The sequence below is a fragment of the Podarcis vaucheri genome (assembly GCF_965113315.1).
Source record: "Podarcis vaucheri genome assembly, chromosome: 12".
NCBI lineage: Eukaryota > Metazoa > Chordata > Lepidosauria > Squamata > Lacertidae > Podarcis > Podarcis vaucheri.
This window is the reverse complement of record NC_138750.1, coordinates 2,192,881-2,207,727: the sequence shown is the minus strand read 5'-3', so window position 1 is coordinate 2,207,727 and position 14,847 is coordinate 2,192,881.

Here is a 14,847-nt window from a genome sequence, read left to right as displayed (position 1 = left end):
TGAACACCAGGTCTAAGGCATGTCTGCAGCTATGAGTTGGGCCAGACTTATTCAGGCATAGCCCCATGGAGGCCATGCTTTCCACAAAGTCCTGAGCAGCCCCTTGTAAGGTCATGTTGGCGTGGATGTTAAAATCCCCCAGGACAACCAAATTAGGTGTCTCCAGGAGAATATCTGCCACAACCTGAATCAGCTTGGCCAGGGAATCCTTGGTGCAGCAGGGAGGTCTGTACACTAAAAGGAATCCTGTACTGCCCCTATTGCCCAGCTTCCAGAACATGCACTCAGAAAACTGGGTCTTCCCAATAGGATGCCTGGTGCAAACTAATGACTTCCTAAAAATAACTGCAACTCCCCTCCCCGCCCACAAGGCCTGGGTTGCTGTGCGTAAGAGAAACCTGGTGGACAAGCAGCGGCAAGGACAGGCCCATCTGCTTCATCCAACCAAGTCTCTGTTACACATGCCCGGTCAAGTCCTCCATCCACGATCAAGTCATGGGTGGCAGTGGTCTTATGAATCCTTGACCTGGCATTGCACAGCAGTACCTTCAGGTCATGTGGGTCTCCCTTGCTGATTCCAGTATCCGTCTGGTCAAGACCAGACCCGGAGGCAGGGATAGTCTTCAAACAACGACTAAACCTGCCTCCTCGGGAATGACATCATCTGGTCTTAGCATAACTCCTCCTCCTACCCGTGATCACTGAGATTGGTTGTCCCAGTGCATCCCCCCCCCCCGTGGAACCTGCCCCAGCCATTTTGTTGGCTGGGACCCACTCCCAGGCAGCCTTGACCCCTCCCCTTAAAATCAAATTAAAACCTATACAAAAAATAAAAAATAAAAATAAAAACCAAAACAGTAAAAGTTACAAACATACCAAAATTAAACAAATTCCCAAACCCGACTAAACATCCATCCCACCCCCCACACCTGAGGCCTCCTTGGAGTCTTATAAGCTGTGGTGGTGAGTATGGGGCCTCCCCCAGGCCAAAGGTGGAAAATGGGCTTCAAGGGGGAGCGGTCCTCCCCAATACTCACTAGCAGAGCAACAGCAGCAAAGTCTTCAAATAACAAATGAAATAACTCAGCACATCTGTGTAGCTTTAATTACTCTCTTGTGGATACAATCTCATGGTTTCAGAGCACATAAAAGGAAAATGAGCATGGAAATGGGGAATTATTCAGCAAACAGAGCCCTAGCGCCGGGAGCAGTCAAAGCGAAGCCTCCTAGAGGGAACCGGAAGTGCTACCTCTGTGACAGTCCTCAGCACATGGCGAAAGAGTGTCCCCAGAGGCTCCACAAGCACACTGCAGCCTCCGCAACGGTGACAGAAGCAACTCAGCACAGAGAACCACAGCAGGGAAACGACGGAGTCTGGCTGGAAACAGAGGCACTGGGGCCCAGCCAGACGAGTCAGTGAAGCAGTCCCCAGAGCTTTTGCAGCCCACAGACCCCCTCCCGCCCAAACCAGTAGTGCAGCTCACCGCATCGCTCCAGCTACCCAATGGACTCACAATGGACGTGCCAATTACGGTGGACTCTGGCAGCAATGCGGACTTCATAGGGCAGGATTTCGTCAAGCAGCACAAGATAAAGCTACTGCCAGCCACGTTGCCCCTGAAGGTTGTCACGGTGGATGGCAGAGAATTGCTAGGGGGGCAGGTGGTGAAGCAAACGCCACCGATGGTGATGCAGATCGGAAATCACAGGGAAGTCATCAGCTTCAATGTCACCCAATTGTCGGATACGCCTGTTGTATTGGGCATGAGTTGGCTGGACAGGCACAGTCCGACGTTGGCTTGGTAGCAGCGGCAACTAACTTTCGGCTCCTCTTACTGTGCTGAACACTGCATCCTGCCCAGACTGGAGGGGGAAGAAGAGGACGCACAGCTGCAATTGGGAACGCTACAAGCCGTCCCCCACAAGTACGCAGAATTTTTGGAGGTTTTCTGTGAGAAGGAGGCGGACAAGCTACCTCCACACAGGGCCCTATGACTGCAAGATTGACCTCCTGCCTGGGGCGACGCTGCCGACAGGGAACTTGTATTCCATGTCTGAGGATGAACTACAGGAACTCAGGGAGTTCATAGATCATAATTTGAAGCGCGGGTTCATCCGGGAATCCCAGGCAGTGGGGGGCAGTCCCGTATTTTTTGTGAAGAAGGACACGCCCCAAAAAAGACTTGTGGTGGACTATCGCATTTTGAACTCGAAAACCAAGCCCACAGCTTTCCCCACGCCCAGGATCGACGACCTCCTCGCGACGGTGCGCAAAGGACGCGTCTTCACCAAGTTGGACCTGCGAGGGGCGTACAATCTTATCCGGATACGGGAGGGCGACGAGTGGAAGACAGCCATGTTCACGCCTTTCAGGAAGTTCCTGCAGCCAATCCAGAGCCTTGCTGTCTGCACGCTGAGGTAAACCTGGTGCGGCCATGGATGGAGAGGGTGGGTGGCAGGCGGGCAGCAGGACATACGCATACATAGATTAAACTGGATATATGATTGTTTAACATGACTGAGAATCGATCAGCCAGGGACTGAAGACTTTGAGAGTTTACAATCAGAATGTGGAAAATATGAAAACAACAAGAGGGAAGAAATATAACTATCTGAGATGAGTTCTTCAGAGGTCCAGAATATGGGAAGTCCATGTGAAATTTAATAATTAACAATTCAGATTGTAATTTGGTTGTTTTTTTTAATTTAATTTTAATTTTTGAATTGGATTATGATTTGATTTGTTATAAATTGGAGGTTCTTAATGGAAAATTAATAAAAATCAATTTAAAAATAAATAAATTCAGTGATTTGGATGTTTGGAGTCACTAAGGCCATTGGTATGAAATTTTCCACTCCCCTTTCTAGCAGGGAAGAGGAAGAATCCGGTGGCATTTACCAGTCTTTTGGGGCCTGTTAAAGACATTCCTCTTTCAACAAGCCTTTTAGGTTGAGATTTTTTATCCCAGTTAGTATCTCATAGAATCATAGAATCATAGAGTTGGAAGAGACCACAAGGGCCATCGAGTCCAACCCCCTGCCAAGCAGGAAACACCATCAGAGCACTCCTGACATATAGTTGTCAAGCCTCTGCTTAAAGACCTCCAAAGAAGGAGACTCCACCACACATGAGTCATGAGTCAGGATTGGCCACACCTCCATCGGGGAGCGAGGAAACGGTCAAGAGGAAGGTTGAAGGTTGAAGGCTGGGCGCGCGCGCCAAGTTCAAATGCACAGGAAGGCGGCACAGTCAGCAGCCCGGATAGGGAGCCAGGTCTTAAAGCCCGCCGCAAGGAGGGATAAGAGTCCGGGGGGTCAGCATAAGAAGAGTCCAGGAAGGAAGAGACCACGGGGGGCAGAGGGACCCAGAGGAGGAAGGAAAGACGGAAGAGGTGGAGTAAGGCTAGAGTATTAAGTTGGTGTACAGGAGGCGGAGACTCAGACGGAGCTTCGCCGGTCTAGGTTCTAAGACGTAGAGCTGCGCGCTGCGGCTTGAAAATGGAGACTGTAACTCAATAAAGACTTTTGTACAGTACTGCCGGCTAGCGTGGTCCTCTGTGAGCTGGGACCGGGAAGCAGCCCTGACACATACTGTCAGGGGTTCAGGAGCAGAGGCAAGGGCAAGGGAGGAAACAGAGAGCGAGGGGGAGGAGGCAGAAGAAAGGATGAGTGATGACGACGACCCGAGATCTCCGAGTCTTTCCAGTGAATCGGAAGATTCACAGAAAGGAGCACCAGTGGCCAGGGCAAGGGGGGAGCCTAGGGGGACACCCCAGGAGGATAGGGCCAGAGGGAGCTCAGAGGGGAGCAGTTGGAAATCGGGACCAGCGTCACCAACAGAGAGCAGGGGAGAGGAAGGGAGTCAGGTATCAAGCGCTGGCAGCTCACAACAGGAGGGAGGGCACGAGTCAGGAGTGGCCACACCTCCATCAGGGAGCGAAGAAACGGTCAGACGGAAAGTGGAAGGTTGGGCGCGCGCGCCAAGTTCAAATGCACAGGAAGGTGGCGCAGTAAGCAGCCCGGAAAGGGAGCCAGGTCCTAAAGCCCGGCGCAAGGAGACAGAAGGGTCCGGGGGGTCAGCGTCAGAAGAGTCCCGGAAGGAAGAGACCCCGGGGGGCAGAGGGACCCAGAGAAGAACAGTCAGGCGGAAAAGGTGGAGTAAGGCTAGGATATTAAGTTGGTGTACAGGAGGCGGGGACCCAGACAGAGCTTCGCCGATCTAACCATAAGACGTAGAGTTGCACACAGCAGCTTGAGAATGGGAACTGTAACTCAATAAAGACTTTTACTAAATGATCGCTGGCTAGCGTGATCCTCTGTGAGCTAGGATCTGTCTCCTAAATTGTGGGCATCTACGGCCTCACGGAGAGGAGAGAAAGCGGGTGCCTACTAGCGAGCTCACGAATGGCAGACAACATGACGGCTGAACAGCATATAGCGGAACTCAGAGAAGCAGTGACACGACTGAATGCCGAGGCACTTGCATCCAGGAAGAGAGAGGAGGACGCAGCTGCCGCCTACAGGGATCTCCAGGTCAGGTTGGAAGTGCTTACGAAGCAAGGGGAACTGACACCCAAACCGGAGGGGATTGGATTGGGAAGAAGAACAGGCGGTCTGGTCTCTCACTTCGATGGGAATCTGCAACAGTACCCCAACTTTAGAGCAGATGTAATGTGTGCACTGCAACTGCTGAACAAAGACTTTAGAGATGAGCAAGAGAAAGTGGGGTTCATCATGTCCCATTTGCATGGAGATGCTAAAGCATGGCTGCGCAATTTGTGGAGGGATAAGGATCCGGCGCTCCAAAATGCAGATGCCTTTATTAAAGCGATGGATGGGTGTTTTTTATCAAGCATTGACGTGGATCTTGCTCGGCAGCAGATACATGGACTGAAGCAAGGGAGGGCCAGCGTAAGGCAGTACCATGCCCGCTTTTTCGCTTTGGTCAGTGCCCTGGAATGGGACAGAGATTCGGCTCCTGTAAGAGACCTGTTTTGGGAGGGATTGCACGGCTCGGTTAAAGATGAAATTGCGAGGGGGGAGAGACCCCGGACCACGCAGGAGATCGTTCAGAGGGCGCTGGCGGTGGGGGTGCGGCTGGAAGAACGTCCGTGGAGCAGGGACGAAGGGCGTGGAGGGCGCGAACCAGCCAGGGGCTCCTCCTTCCTTCCCAGAGAAGCAGCGCGTGCGCAATCCACGCCTCCGCCAGGAGGAGGAGCGGAACCTATGGAGGTTGGAGGTGCAAGGGCTCAGTCAGCAGCCAGAGCCCTAGCACCGGCAGCAGTGAAAGCGAAGCCTCCTAGAGGGAACAGGAAGTGTTATATCTGCGATGATCCACAGATTATGGCGAAAGAGTGTCCCCGGAGGCTCCACAAGCACACTGCAGCCTCAGCAATGGTAACTGCAGCAACGCACCAAGGAGAACCACAGCAGGGAAACGACGCAGTCTGGCTGGAGGAAGAGGCACTGGGGCCCAGCCAGACGTGTCAGTGAAGCAGTCCCCAGAGATTTTACAGCCCATGGACCCCCTCCCGCCCAAGCCAGTAGTGAGGCTCACCGCATCGCTCCAGCTGCCCAATGGAATCACCATGGACGTGCCAATTACCATCGACTCAGGCAGCAATGCAGACTTTATAGGGCAGGACTTTGTCGACCGGCACGCCATACAGTTGCAGCCTGCCACGCTGCCCCTGCAGGTTGTCACGGTGGATGGCAGGGAGCTGCTAGGGGGGCAAGTGGTGAAGCAGACGCCACCTATGGTGCTGCGACTTGGGAATCACAGGGAAATCATCAGCTTCAACGTCACTCAACTATCGGACATGCCCATTGTATTGGGCATGAGTTGGCTGGACAAGCACAGCCCGACGCTGGCTTGGTACCAGAGGCAGCTGACCTTCGGCTCTTCCTTTTGTGCTGAACACTGCATCGTGCCCCGGCAGGAAGGAGAGGAAGAGGAGTCACAGCTGCAGCTAGGCACGCTGCAAGCGGTTCCCCACAAGTACGCAGAATTTTTGGAGGTTTTCTGCGAGAAGGAGGCAGACAGGCTACCCCCCCACAGACCATATGACTGCACAATTGACCTGCTGCCGGGGGCGGCGCTGCCCAAAGGGAAGCTGTATTCCATGTCTGAGGACGAACTGCAGGAACTCAAAGAGTTCATAGATCATGATTTGGAACGCGGTTTCATCCGAGAGTCCAAGGCAGCGGGGGGCAGTCCTGTATTCTTTGTTAAGAAGCGGGACACGCCCCAAAAAAGGCTGGTCGTGGACTATCGCATCTTAAACAGTGTGACCAAGCCATCGGACTTCCCCATGCCCCGAATCGACGACCTCCTCGCAAAGGTACGGAAGGGCAGCGTGTTCACCAAGTTGGACCTGCGAGGGGCGTACAACCTCATTCGCATGCGGGAAGGAGATGAGTGGAAGACAGCCATGTTCACGCCCCTGGGTACCTACGAATATAGAGTTATGCCTTTTGGATTGCAAAATGGCTCCCACGTGTTTCAAGCGTTCATGCATCACGTGTTGGCGGGGCTCCTCTACAAGACGTGCGTCTGTTTCTTGGATGACATCCTGATCTTTTCGGAATCGCAGCAGGAGCATGACAGACACGTCAAGGAAGTGCTGAGCAGGCTACAGCAGCATAGGCTTTACGCCAAGCTGGAGAAGTGCCAGTTCGACGTGACGGAGGTGGATTTCCTGGGCTACAAGTTGTCTGACAAGGGACTCGCCATGGACAGCGCCAAGGTTCGAGCAGTGTTGGATTGGTAAAGCCCACGCAACCGGAAGGAGGTCCAACGGTTTGTCGGCTTCGCGAACTTCTATCGCAAGTTTATCAAAGGCTTTGCTATGCAGACGGCGGCCATCACGGACACGCTCAGCTCCAAGAAAAAGAAGTTCATCTGGACAGAGCAGGCGGAGCAGTCCTTTCAGGCACTCAAACGTCTCTTCGCGTCGGAAGAGCAGCTGCTTCATGTCAACCCCAGCAGGCCGATGAGGGTGGAGACAGACGCCTCGGACAGAGCCGTGGGAGCAGTCCTGCTGCAGAAAGACCCGCAGGGGGCTTGGAGGCCGGGAGCGTTTTACTCCAGGAAGCTCAGCAAGTCCGAACAGAACTACACCATCTGGGACAGGGAGTTGCTGGCCATTCATGCAGCGTTCAAAGCGTGGAGGCACTTCCTGATCGGCGCCAAGCACACGGTGCAGGTCTGCACGGACCACAAGAATCTGGAGCACTGACGCACGGCACAGTTCCTGAACCAGAGGCAGATACGTTGGGCTGAGTTCTTTGCGAACTTCGACTTCCGAATAGAGTATGTCCCAGGGGACACCAACATCATGGCGGATGCTCTCTCCCGTAAGCCGCAGTATCTGGAGGAGGCAACGCCAGCGGCCGCCATGCACATCTTCGCACCAACAGTGTGGGCGTGCGCTGTGGCAACAGTTGACCTGGAGGCGGTGCGACGAGCGTTGCAGGATGACTCCTTCGCGCAAGCAAAGATGGCAGAGGTGCACAGGGGCACGGCAGTGACCGACGAGTTCCAGCTGCGAGATGGATTGCTCATCCGTAAAGGGGCCATCTACGTGCCGGGAGACGAACTTCGCGCCAAGGTACTGCAGCAGCTGCACGACGCGCCCACTGCCGGGCACTTTGGCAAGGAGAAGACGGTGGAATTGGTCGCCAGAGACTTCTGGTGGCCCGGAATGAGAGGGGAAGTCGCGGACTACGTGGCGAGGTGTGACACCTGCCAGAGGGCCAAACCAGTGCACAGACCGCCGGCCGGACTGTTGGAACCACTGCAAACTCCGTTCGAACCATGGGAGAGAGTGGCCCTGGACTTTGTCACGGATCTGCCCAGCTCGAGGGGCAAGACGGCCGTGCTGGTGGTGGTGGACTTGTTCTCCAAGATGGCACATTTCATTCCGTGTGCTAAGGTGGCCACGGCGGAACAAACCGCCAAACTGTTCATAGACCACGTGTTCAAGGTTCACGGTCTGCCGCGGTCTATTCTGTCTGACCGAGGGCGACAGTTCATCTCGAATTTCTGGCAGAAGCTGATGGGCTTCCTGAACGTCAAGATCAACCTGGCGTCGGCTAGACACCCGCAAACCAACGGGCAAGCAGAGCGGGTCAATGCCATCATGCAGCAGTACCTGAGATGTTATGCGAATCAACAGCCTGCGACGTGGGTGGATTACCTGCCTCTCGCCGAGTTCGCCTACAACAACACGAAGCACGTGTCCACGGGGGTCACGCCGTTCTTCGCCAACAACGGGAGGCACCCCAGAACCTTCCCGGGACTGGAAAGAATGGGGGAGGGGGAGCCGCAGACAGCAGATGCGTTCGCGTCAGAGTTGCAGGAGGCCCACAATCAGCTGCGGTGGCACCTGGAGCTGGCCAAACACGCATACAAGGTACAAGCGGACAAACACAGAAGGGTTGGCGAAGAGATCCATGTGGGAGACTGGGTCTGGTTAGCAGCCCACGCAGTGCCGGCCAGGTCGTTGGCGAAGAAGAAACTAGGGCATAAGCAACTGGGGCCCTACCAAGTCGAAGAGCAGGTTAAACCGGTGGCTTTCAGGCTGGCGCTTCCGGAGGGTTCCAGGATGCATCCGGTGTTCCACAGATCGGTGCTCACTCCCCACAAGGCACCTCACAGATTTCAGGAACCAGGCACGGCACCAAGTCCACTCCGAGAGAGAACCGAGCAAGGGGGAGTGGCACAGGAGGAGCGCATCAACGAAGTCACAGAGATTTTGGACTCTAGATGGGGGGAAGAGGGGGTAGAATACTTTCTCGCCAAGGAGGGCACCCCGGCCAGTGCCAACAGCTGGGTGCCAGGCTACGCTCTAGACGAACCTCTGCTCAAAGAAGAGTTTCATGCCCTCTTCCCACACAGGCCCATGCCAGCAGACTTTTTCGACGACTGGCTTTTCACGCCCACGCTTTCAGCCAGCACGTTCCGGGGGTTCGACTCGGACGAGGAACCGACACGCGACGCACGTTCCCCGGAGGGGTCACCCTCGGGATCTGCCTCAGAACCTTCGTATTGGTGGGACGATAGACCAGAGGAGCAGTGGCGCAGGAAGTGGCTGGAGGGTCCAGGCCGAGCAACGCCCCCAGGAGGAAGCGAGGGAGAGACGGACATGGACGTATTCGGGGACGACCCGGGTTTCGAGCACGGCGGCACAGAGATGGAAGCGGAAGTGACCGTCGTCGACGAGAGCAGGGAGGAAGAACCGGAAGACTTCAGATGCAGGCCCGCCACGGGAAGCGAACTGTATCCGACATTCGTCCCCATGACACGGCAGCACCCAGCTCCCGCACCGGAAGGAGGGGAGGGGGGAAGAGGGGGCTTCGAGGGGGGGATGGATGTCAGGGGTTCAGGAGCAGAGGCAAGGGCAAGGGAGGAAACAGAGAGCGAGGGGGAGGAGGCAGAAGAAAGGATGAGTGATGACGACGACCCGAGATCTCCGAGTCTTTCCAGTGAATCGGAAGATTCACAGAAAGGAGCACCAGTGGCCAGGGCAAGGGGGGAGCCTAGGGGGACACCCCAGGAGGAAAGGGCCAGAGGGAGCTCAGAGGGGAGCAGTTGGAAATCGGGACCAGCGTCACCAACAGAGAGCAGGGGAGAGGAAGGGAGTCAGGTATCAAGCGCTGGCAGCTCACAACAGGAGGGAGGGCACGAGTCAGGAGTGGCCACACCTCCATCAGGGAGCGAAGAAACGGTCAGACGGAAAGTGGAAGGTTGGGCGCGCGCGCCAAGTTCAAATGCACAGGAAGGTGGCGCAGTAAGCAGCCCAGAAAGGGAGCCAGGTCCTAAAGCCCGGCGCAAGGAGACAGAAGGGTCCGGGGGGTCAGCGTCAGAAGAGTCCCGGAAGGAAGAGACCCCGGGGGGCAGAGGGACCCAGAGAAGAACAGTCAGGCGGAAAAGGTGGAGCAGGGCTAGGATATTAAGTTGGTGTACAGGAGGCGGGGACCCAGACAGAGCTTCGCCGATCTAACCATAAGACGTAGAGTTGCACGCAGCAGCTTGAGAATGGGAACTGTAACTCAATAAAGACTTTTACTAAATGATCGCTGGCTAGCGTGATCCTCTGTGAGCTAGGATCGGGGAGCAACTCTGACACACGCGTATGAGATTGTAAGCTCCGCGGAGATCTAACTTGGTGAAGATCTTCCCTTTCCACACCGTCGCGAGCAGGTCGTCGATCTTGGGCATGGGAAAGGCCGCGGGCTTTGTCTTTGAGTTTATGAATCTGAAGTCTACGATCAGCCTCTTTTGGGGCGTGTCTTTCTTCTTCACAAAAAACACAGGACTGCCCCCTACAGCCTTCGATTCTCGGATGAATCCCCGCTGCAGATTGTGATCTATGAATTCCCGGAGCTCCTGCAGCTCCTCCTCGGACATGGAATACAGCTTCACAGGCGGCAGCGTTGTCCCTGGCAAGAGGTCAATAGCGCAATCGTAGGGCCGGTGAGGTGGCAACTGGTCAGCCTCCTTCTCGCAGAAAACCTCCAAAAACCCCTTGTACTTGAGGGGTACTGCTTGCGCCATGCTGAGACGTAGCTGCTGCCCCTCCTCTTGGCCCTCCTCCTCCTGACTGGTCTGGATGCAATGCTGCGCGCAATAGGACGAGCCGAAGGTGAGCTGCCGCTGGTACCACGCCATGGTCGGGCTGTGCCTATCCAGCCAACTCATGCCTAACACTATAGGCGTGTCTGACAGGCGGGTGACGTTGAAACTGATGACTTCTCGGTGATTGCCAATCTGCATCACCATGGGCGGCGTCTGTTGTACCACTTGCCCCCCCAGCAGCTTCCTGCCATCCACTGTGACGACGTTCAATGGCAGCGTGGCTGGCAGAAGCTCTATGCGATGCTGCTTGACGAACTGCACCCCCACGAAGTCTGCGTTGCTCCCACTGTCAATTGTGATGGGGACCTCCAGGGTGCGTCCATTAGGTAGCTGGAGGGTTGCAGTGAGCTGCACTACAGGTTTGGGTGGCAGGGGGTCTGTAGGCTGCAAAGGCGCTGGGGACTGCTCTATTGACTTGCCTGGCTGTGCCCCAACATTGCTGATTCCAGCCAGGCATTGTCGTTTCCCTGACACAGCTCTTCATGCTGTGCTGCTGCATTTACTGTCGCCAAGGCTGCAGTGTGTTGCCGGAGCCTCTGGGGACACTCTTTCGCCATGTGCGTTGCACTGTCACAGACGTAACACTTCCTGTTCCCTCTAGGAGGCTTCTTCTTGACTGTTCCGGACGCTGGGCCTCCGGCCACTGACTGAGCCTTTGCACTCCCCTGACCTTCCTTTTGACACTTACACTACTCCCTGTACTACTCTCCGCCTCTTCCGGCAGGACGTTCTCCCCAGATCTCCTTCCCCTGTCTCTTTCCTGCTCCGCTCCGTGTGTCACACTGGGAACCCCCCTCTCTTCCCTTCGTTCCTGCTGGGAAGCCGGCCCCGATCTCCCACTCCCGCTCGGGGTTTCCCTGCTGCTTCCCTGCTCCTGGCAGGTCCCCCCTGTGACCCCCCTTGTCCTGACTAGGGGCGCCACCTCCTGAGAATCCTCCGATTCACTTGAGAGACTCATGGAAGATCTCAAGTCATTGTCATCCTCTTCCTCACTGTCCTGGGATTCTTCCTCGTCGCTCTCCGTCTCCTCCCTCACCTGTGCCTCTGTCTCTGAACCCCTGACACCGACCTTCTGATCAGCAAGCCCAAAAGGCTCAGTGGCTCAGAAGGGAGAGGCAGAGAGCACTTCGGAGGGGAGGCTCCGAGACTCTTCCAGTGAAGTCAGTGAGGAGAGTGGAGGACCACCGCTTGGCACGCCCACTCTGCGCAGAAGGCTTCCGCACAGAGAGGCGAGGCGAAGGTTGTCCGTTAAGGAATTCTTATGCTGGAGGAAATTTAGGAGACACCCACTGACGGATTCTGCCAGCGACTGAGCAGCAGCGCAAAAGGGCTGCTCAGCCAGGGAAAGACGCAACCACCCCAAGCAGTTGGGAACGGCTAGAGTTTTACACACAAGCAACCCCAATTCCCATGATATATGCAGACAGTTTTTCCGGGTCATGTGGCCAGCATGACTAAGTCACTTCTGGCAAAACCAGAGCAACTCATGGAAACGCTGTTTACCTTCCCACCGGAGCGGTACCTATTTATCTACTTGCACTTTTTGGAGTGCTTTCGAACTGCTCGGTTGGCAGGAGCTAGGACCGAGCAATGGGAGCTCACCCTGTCACAGGGATTCGAATTACCGACCTTCTGATCAGCAAGCCCAAGAGGCTCAGTGGCTTAGACCATATACATATATGTATACAAATTTGCAAAGTTTTTACCTTGCCTCTTGTGAACACTGAACTGAAGGGAAATGAGACCCACCCAACATGAAGCAAAAATAAAAGTCAGGAACCAACACTGTATTTCAAGTATTAGAAGAAATATAGTGCTACTTTTAAATAACAAATATAATTACAATAATAAAATATTCTAACTAGAATGAATCCCTGTAGCCCATAGGAAGAAATATAACTTCTGCAGTAAATGGAGTTTTATTGTTCTCACTTGAGTGGTCTCCATTTTGCATTTGTGTGGCCTCCATCGAATGAGATTTAAATATTACAGAGCATTGCTTTATCCTCATGCAAATTTATCTTACTTGTTAAAAAGCATAATGGCATCCACTTCCATGAGAAAAGTTATTACCAGATCCATTGCAGTACTTTTCATCAAGCAATAAGATTATTCCCATTCAAACAACAATAATTTTATATAAGTTGGAATGTAGTTACAAATGTCTGTAAGTTTCTTATCACAATAAATGCAATAGAAATGTGCTTAAAAAATGGGTTGATTTGTTTTGGTTAACTGTTCATATCTGCTGCTTGGTGAATGTGCTTATATGTAACATTGATGCAAATTCATGATTGCGCAGAAGGGACTTTGTGTTGCATTCAGGAACATTTCCTTGAGCTTGGTATGGTCAAACATCCACAGATGAAGTTTCATAGATACCCATACATACATATAGGGAACATTGTGTTGACAATGCAATATTGTGAACTGGCCTTTAGAATTTAGAGAAAACACAAAGCTGTTTTCTCTGTGCGTGCAAATATCCATGTCAATTTATAATAAAATATCTGTTTTTCTGCAAGTAGTTTCAATATCCCCTCCCTTAGAAGATGTGATTGTTGAGTACAGAAAGAAGGGAAATCTTTCGACTTCAAACAACATCTACTATTTGATCCACTGCAAGTAGATAGCTCCTTTTCATGAAGCTGCTCTTAACTATTCTGTGGAAACAGATTTTCATATTTCCTAAAACTAGAATAAGCCCCTAAAATAAATAAGAAGAAAATGACCATTGGCCATGATAACTGAGGCTGATCATCTGGAGTGAACCATATTGCTTACCCCCATCCTATGCTGTATTTTGCTATGGTTGTTGGGAGTGGGGGGGAAAGGGCTATTCTTATACCTTGAAATACTGTTAACTTTCACAATAGGTTTATACAGCTCTGATAGATAGATCCTTGTACAAAGGCAGTATGTCTCTGAATTCTAGTTGCTGGGGAGCAACAATTGGGGAGGGCTGTTGCTGGCTTTCCTGGAGGCATCTGATTGGCTACTGGAGGAAGAAAGGCTCTTGGCTTTTGGTCTGACCCAGCAGGAGGTTTCTTGGCTTCTTATAGCACATAATTTGTAAATCACATTTGCACCCCCACCCCCCCACCCCGGTTTTAGCCTTATTCACTTATTTGGTCATAGAATCATAGAATCATAGAATCATAGAGTTGGAAGAGACCACAAGGGCCATCGAGTCCAACCCCCTGCCAAGCAGGAAACACCATCAGAGCACTCCTGACATATGGTTGTCAAGCCTCTGCTTAAAGACCTCCAAAGTAGGAGACTCCACCACACTCCTTGGTCTTCTGTTCTTGCTCAAATACTATGTGGTATCTGGCCGCCCTACTACAAAGTAGTACTACAAAATCACACATTACAAAGATCACTAATTTTCTATACTGTGTCTAGAGATTTATTTATTTGGAACATTTGTGCCTCGCTGTTCAGCCAACAAGACCACCAGACAACTTAAACGCAATCAAAGCAAGATGGTCCCTCCTCACAGGCAAAGGGGGCAGGGAGGGAAGAGGAATATCAAATCTCAGTCACAAATCACTAAACAGTTGTTCCTATGTTGACCAGCTGGCACAGTTCAGGGGCTGGAGGCGGAGCTGCTGCTGTGACTGGGAGCGAGGTGCACTGCGGCCACCCACCCTCCGGCTCTCTTCCCTGGATCAGGCCTAACATAAGGACAGAACTCTGGCCAGCAGAAGCAAAGCAGCTTAGGTCAGCTCCTTCTCACACAGAGCCAGGCACCAATGAGGGAGCCTGCTTTGGGGGCACCTGTTTGTGCCCCCTGCCACAAATTTGTGCCCCCACGGCCCACACATGCTACACTGTAGTTGGCTTCATCCATGGGCATAGCCAGCATTTTTGTTAGTGGGGGCAGGCCTTTTGTTAGGGGGTCAGAACCTCAGTTAGCTATGTATTTTTATTTATTTTTATTTAGTTGGCCCCCCTTGGCCACATCCATGGCTCCATCTATCATAACATTTTGGAAATGCCCTGACCCACCCACCCCAACACTGATGTTGATTTTCTGAGATATCAGGCGCTCAAGCACAAGATTCCACCTAAACATTAGGAAGAACTTCCTGACAGTAAGAGCTGTTTGACAGTGGAATTTGCTGCCAAGGAGTGTGGTGGAGTCTCCTTCTTTGGAGGTCTTTAAGCAGAGGCTTGACAACCATATGCCAGGAGTGCTCTGAATG